This window comes from Haliaeetus leucocephalus, unplaced genomic scaffold (assembly GCF_000737465.1).
Source record: "Haliaeetus leucocephalus isolate CR32 unplaced genomic scaffold, Haliaeetus_leucocephalus-4.0 Scaffold161, whole genome shotgun sequence".
NCBI lineage: Eukaryota > Metazoa > Chordata > Aves > Accipitriformes > Accipitridae > Haliaeetus > Haliaeetus leucocephalus.
In genome coordinates this window covers 782,528-788,875 of record NW_010972597.1, presented here as the reverse complement: position 1 = coordinate 788,875, position 6,348 = coordinate 782,528, and the positions used below count along the sequence as shown (strand labels likewise).

Below are 6,348 nucleotides of genomic sequence, written 5' to 3'. Positions count from 1 at the left end.
GGCCCGCCGCCGCCAAGCCCTGGCCGGCGCGCTCCCGCGCAGGCGCAGTAGGACCGGCGAACGGGACGTGGAACGGCCGGCGCCGCACGGCGTCTCGCGAGAAGAGAATAGAACGGCGCCGGCAAGAGTGGGTTACAGGGCGGGGAATTAGCTCAAATGGTAGAGCGCTCGCTTAGCATGCGAGAGGTAGCGGGATCGATGCCCGCATTCTCCACACCTTTTCTCGTCGGCTGCCCCGCCGCAGCATTCTGTCTGTACGATCCACCGATACGTTTTGCTTTTTTCTTAAAAATCCCTTAAATTCTTATTTGCTTCCTTAAAATTTCTAAAGATACATTTGTTTAACCCGTAGTTAAGGCAAGCAGAGCGCTGCCTGCTGTATGTGCGGCACTGCAAGAGGGCCTTTTGATTTCTCATTTAATATTGGACAAGGCCAGCAACGGGGAGCAGCACCCGCTCCCCCTGGTGCTCCCCAGGGCACGCTCTGGCCCCAGCCCTCACGGGCTCATCCCGTGCGAGAGCAGGAGACCCCCAGAGATCCCCTCTCCTGGGAGCCTCTGATAGAGCCAAAGCATGCATTTGCCTTAAGTAAATCCAAGAAGGAGTCAAAACACCTCAAGGAGGCATTGATGTATGTGCCATTTAGTCAAAAAACTGGCAAGATTTTTCCCAGTTAATTTATCCAGTTCAAGCAAATATTCAAATTCCTCACACTCTGTTATTATTCTGCTGCAACAAGCCACAAGGAGTAATCAAATGCTTTAAAGAAAAAGAGAGCGAATTTGAAAAACTGGAGGCGTATCATGAAAAAAACCCAAGGAATAGGGCTTAGGGAATATTCCCATAGGAATACGCTCTGTTGGCATTTCCATCCCAACCACAAGCTGAACTGGAAACCAAAGGTGGAAAACAATTCTGTGCACTTTCTCCCATTCCATGTGTGAAGAAATGACCTTTGTCACAAATTTCAAGGGCAAAGAGTGGAATTCAGCTTTCAAGCTGCTCACAGCCCCCAGCCTACACCTAAGCAAACTGCAAAACATCCCATCCCCAAACTTCGCAGTGGGCCTGGGGTGGGTTCACCCCTCTGCAGAGCATATGCCTAAGCCCTGGGGTCGTTGATGAGGGGAAGAGTAAGAAACCTTAATATTACTGGGTCTCCTTCTAAAAAGAATAAACCTGGGGAAACTCTTTTTTTTCTGAATAAATCTCACGTGCAGAGTTTTTTGCAGAGCAGCACTACTTAGCTATGGTCTTTTGGCGCATATATAGCCACACCATACCTCAGGCTCAAGTCACATTTATTTTACTCTTTAACTCCTGCAGGTCTTCGAAAGTCCTTCTAACCCCACTGCCCTTCTTTATAGGCAGCATAGATGTTTAAATAACACAATTCCCAATTAATTCCCAATAGCCCAAAGAACAACTGGATTGAAGAGAGGATGCGGTGGCTTTTCAAAGTGATTATTTGGCACAAATACCTGTGAATTCTCATGGGTAGTCTCATGGAATCTAGAGAGAGATGTCTCCACCAGCAGTGGACATCCACCAGTCCTTTCCAAGAAAATGGCAATGGCAACATGAAGTCTGAAAAACAGATGAGTGTATGGCTGTTGGGGTTTTTTTTTAGCTTGAAGATTTCATTCTTGCCTTTTAAAGCTGATTTACACTCAGGCTTCTGAGTCCCAGACAAACTCATGAAATAACCGGCTGTCGCTACAATGGTCTTCAAAGCTTCAGCAAACGATTCGAGTCTTCCTGTGCAGGAGGATTGAACAGGGAAGTGAAATCCTTGGCAGTCTCCTGTTTCATCAGCTGCTATGCAGCCGGCATGAAGAGATTGTGTGTGAAATACACTTGTGTCGATGGTCCAGTCCTCTCCTTTTCCCCTCTAGCTTTGGCCTCACCTCAACCCTTAACTCTCAACCCCTGCAATATCTTGGTGATGGAAAACTAAAGGAGGACCATAAATCTGGTCAAACTGATGCTGCATCGCCCTCTGCAGACTGGCAGGCAACAATTGCCAGGGGTTGAGGCAGAAGATGCAGAAGAAAAGCTGGGTTGAGTGAAAAATTCCCCTGACCATGCTTTTTCTGCAGGTCAATGCAGTGCAGTGGTTGATGAACGTGTCTGGAAAGCCCCATTTTCTTGGGGTCCCATTTTCACTGGACCCACGGTGAAAGACTGTATACACAGGGATAAAATATTACGCATATACTCACAGCACTATTTCGTTATAATGATTCCCACAGCCCGAAAAAATAAAACCAGCATGAAACGAAGAGACCAGCTTTTCTTTTACAAGAACAAGATGACCACATCAGAACAGCTAAAAATTCCTTCTTAATGGCTTTCTTGTGGGAATCTATAATGAGCTGCCACAGTATGGAGCATCCACATGTGTGCGTGCACACATGAAAGCTGGGGTGAGTATTTGCCTGTATTTGCAGAGGAGCCTAAAGCTTGCTCTGCCACCTTGCAGCTCCCAAACACATGCTACCAGGATCTGTTTATTGTCCTTGTCCTTCCTTTTTTATTTTTTCTCCCAAGGCATCAGCTAAGCCACAGCGTCGAGTTCTCCACTCCAGCTCCGCAGATGCTTTTGCTCCCCAGTGCTTTATCAGCCCACTGGCTCTTCAGGAATGACCCAAGTTTTGCATTTCCTCCCCCTACAAAGCCTTACTTCAAGTTGCACACAAGCTCAAGGAACAAATGGCTTCCAGCAATGGATCAAGTAGGAGTTAAAACAAGGCTCTCAGTGCAACAACTGGAGCTGGGCACATGCTTACGACTCACTGTTTTGATTGCCGTGGCTGAATTTATGTAATGAATTTGCCGGTGGGCATCGCATGGTCAAGTTAGCAAAAGATCTGTCACTACCCTGAAAATTTCATTGTCTTTAATTGCAATTAAGTATGTGGACAGAGGCATCACGAGAGCAGAGAGGACAGAACGGGAAACTGCTAGAGGGGGAAAAGGCAAAACTTTCAGCTTATGCTAATGAGCTTAATTTAAATATCCTTTTGTAAGTATGCTCTAGGGTTATGTGCGTAAATTTAGTTTTAAAATGAAGTCAACTTAAATGCAGAGACACATCTCAACTTCCCCAGGTCCCAGGATGCAAGACCTACCACCCTTGCTGGGTCCATGCCAGCTGTGCCCACAAGTGGCAGGGCAAGGCAGGCAACACCGTGATCTCCCTCCCTGGTACAAAGGCCAAAGGAGGGGGGACACCCTAAAATAAGGGGAGATAAATTTGAGTGACCTCAAAAAGGACATGGGGAAATGGTGATAAAGAAGAAGGGAACACACGGCAGATGTCACGGTGAGACTCCTCAGGCAGTCAGACCTGAGTACGTGCAAACGCCCAAGTATCCTCCAAGGAGTCTTCCACTGTTTCCGTGGAAAGACATACACATGCATTTCTCACCAGTGTTTGCGATTGGCTTTCTCAGCCCCATTTTGCATCGTTTCCTGTGGACTTGTGTGTATCTCAGTGAATAGGACAGCCTGGTCCTGCTTGCTGGGGAAAGGGCAATAGATTTTTCCCAAGATGCCTTTTGTTGTCCCCACAGTGAGGGCAGCCAAAGGGATGACAGGGAGATAGAAGCTGATAGCATCTTGGCATGGCTACCTAGCTTGTAAAGCTAGTTTTTCACCAGCACAGACCAGCATGTAGCAGGTACTTTGTCCAGAGCAGAAGGTCTACAGAAGGTCCACGTGAGATAAGCCGCACTGAAACCTCTAACAAACACTAGACTTTGTCCTTTAGAGGCTCCTGACGTGGGTGGCGGAGCAGGAACCGAGAGCAGTGAGGTGCCAGCAGTGGCTGGATAGGAAATGACACCTTTGCTGTAGGGCTGAATGACAGGCATCTGATTTCAAATTACCTAGTGGACCAGGAGATGATGCTCTTGCCAGCATTCACTTATGTCCTAACACTAGTGGTCTTCCTGAAAGGATCACGCTAAGCAAGAAGGGCAGAGGCATCCTTCACTGGCCGCAGCACCCCACCCATCCTCCTGCCAGGGACTGCCCTGGCAAACACCAAAGCCAGAATTTTGTGCCATCCCCAAGCTCATGGCTGGGGTTCAGAAGGTTTTGAGTCAGACCCAGGGGCATGAAGACTGTTCTAGCAACCCCTTTGCATGGAAGACCCTGGGAGAGAATAGGAAAGAGGTGCATCCTCTGGCATTCAACTCTCTTCTAAGCACTAAGGAAGGTGGGGTTTAGCTCTTTGAGCTCTTCTGGTGGTCGGTTCCCATCTCCTCCAGAAAAACAATAAAGGCAACTGGGAGGAAAACCTCTAATGCTCCCCCTGGGGTGCAACAAAGGCTGTGCTTCCCAGCCTGTGCCGCCATCTCCTCTGCTGGCATCAGCAGCCACAGGAGGGAAAAATGGAGCTCGCCTTCTGCCTCCAGATCATTTGCAGTCTATTGAAACATTAATTAATCTTCACGCCATTGAGGATGGGGGGAGAAAGCAGGTTACTTCAACCTGCAATTAGCATGCGATGCAGCTTGAGCAATGACAGGGTAATCCTTGGGGAGGGGAAAAGCCAGCGGGAGTTTGGGAGGAGGAGGTATAGGACTGGGGGCCCTGCTTGCTGCCCAGAGGCAGTTTTAGGGAAGCATGACCAGGGCTGTTCCGGGGGGACCCTTCCAGGCTGTGTGAGCATCCAACTCGTGCAGGAGCGGGGGGCTGCCCGTGCCGTAGCCCCTGCCAGGGGAGGTTAACCCCCAGGTGAGGTGACACGGAGGCAGTTATGTGCTCAGCAACCCTCCCCATCCAGGCAGGACAGGGCTTGCCTGAGAAATAGAGAAACTATTTGCAAACTCCAGCATCTCTATCCAGACTTTAACACTGTGGTGGCCTCATTTTCGGATGGATCCTTCAATGGCAACTACTCCCTTGCTCTGGGCTAAACCCTGGCTAGTGGCTACATGATCAGGGGTAAGAAGGTAAAGCCGCCTCTATCATCATCAGGTTTTGTGGGATGTTTGCATCGTCACTAAGCCAGCTATGAACACGTACGGAGTGCGGCTCCGCGAGCCTCTGAAGAGCTGCCCTGGGAGGAAAAAAGCCATCACAACCCAAAACTGCTTTTCTCCCTCTAGCAGGCACCATGTGTACAACAGCAGAGGTTGCATGGTAACAGCAGCAGGAAGGCGTCAGCTCTGCCCTCCTCGCTCCCGCAGAGCGCCGAGAAGAGCGAGGTACGTATCAGCAGCAAAAACGGGCTCTTAAACTCCCTGAACTTTCCCTTCTGCTTACCGGGGAAGAGCGCATAGCGATTTTAAAGCTGTGCATCGCAGAGGCTGCTTTGTAGGGAACGGCTGGTTGTGGTTGTGCTTAACTGGACTGTTGTTTGGGCCAGGGGGATGGGGTTTGTAGGAAGAAGAAACCAGGGGAGACACTAAGATTTGGGGGGGGGGGAGAGGAAGGGAGGAGACTCAATATGTTGCCTAGAAAGCTCTCGGCACTTCAAAACCTGTATTCACTCGCTCTTGTGAAAGTCTGAAAGAGCTTTTACAGGGGCTAAAAGTACTGGGAAACAATAGAGAGACAGGGAGTAGCTGGCAGCCGGAGGAGGAAGCGAGCTGAGCGATGACGAATGCCTTCCAGCCCCGGCCAGGCGCTGGCACCCTTGCTCCCGCCACGCCACGGGACAGATATGCCAGCAAGGCGCTGGTCACTGGGCTCGGGTGGGCACAGCGGCATGGGGAAAGCCCGGGGAGGGTGGCAGTCATCGCGGCAGCAAAACTCCAATGCGCCCATCCTCCATTGCTCTTGTGGCTTCGTCTCAAACAGCTTAGAGGAGAGGCCTTTGTGCCAGCGAGGTGCGGCTCCTCTCGCTCGTCAGTGTGTTGTGCTAATGAGGGAGACAGAATACGAGAGAAGATGAGTCATGGGTAGGACTGGTGAAAAGGGTGGAGAGGGGGGACATCCCAGGCTCTCCAAGCTGGGCCCCATATGCAGCCGCCTGGCAAGCTGGAAGTCAGGGAGATGACTGAAGAATAGAAATTTTTGTTGTCGTTCCCGGTTCAAACAGTTCCCGGTTCCGACCTCCCCAGGGAAGTACAAGGAGGGGGTCCTGTCCTCCCTGGCCAAGACCCTCCCATGTTGCCTCTCCCCTGGGTGACCTGCCTGCATCCCCATCATGCTCTAGGTCCCAGCATGGGGCAGAGGTTGCCCTCCCAGCCTGGGTGGCACACCTTCCCGTTTAATATTTGATCCTCCCATCCCTTGCACATCCCCTCGCTGCAGGGACTTCCCCCTCTCCTGTCTTGTTTCCTGCGTATCTCAGTGCTCCTGCTCTGCGGGGGGGGGGGGGGGGGGGCGGGTGGG

At 50.7% G+C, this 6,348-nt stretch overlaps 1 protein-coding gene and 1 non-coding gene across 2 annotated transcripts in view; both read left to right on the top strand.

Moving 5' to 3' along the window:
• Positions 1-141: 141 nt before the first annotated feature.
• TRNAA-AGC lies at positions 142-214 on the top strand. The gene has a single exon. It is a non-coding gene; the product is annotated as a tRNA-Ala (tRNA).
• Positions 215-4,951: 4,737 nt separating this feature from the next.
• RNH1 (ribonuclease/angiogenin inhibitor 1) overlaps positions 4,952-6,348 on the top strand; it is a 14,289-nt gene continuing 12,892 nt past the window's right edge. The window contains exon 1 of the mRNA XM_010562546.1: positions 4,952-5,216. The gene's annotated coding sequence lies outside the window, so the exon portion shown is untranslated. The remainder of the gene's footprint in view (positions 5,217-6,348) is intronic.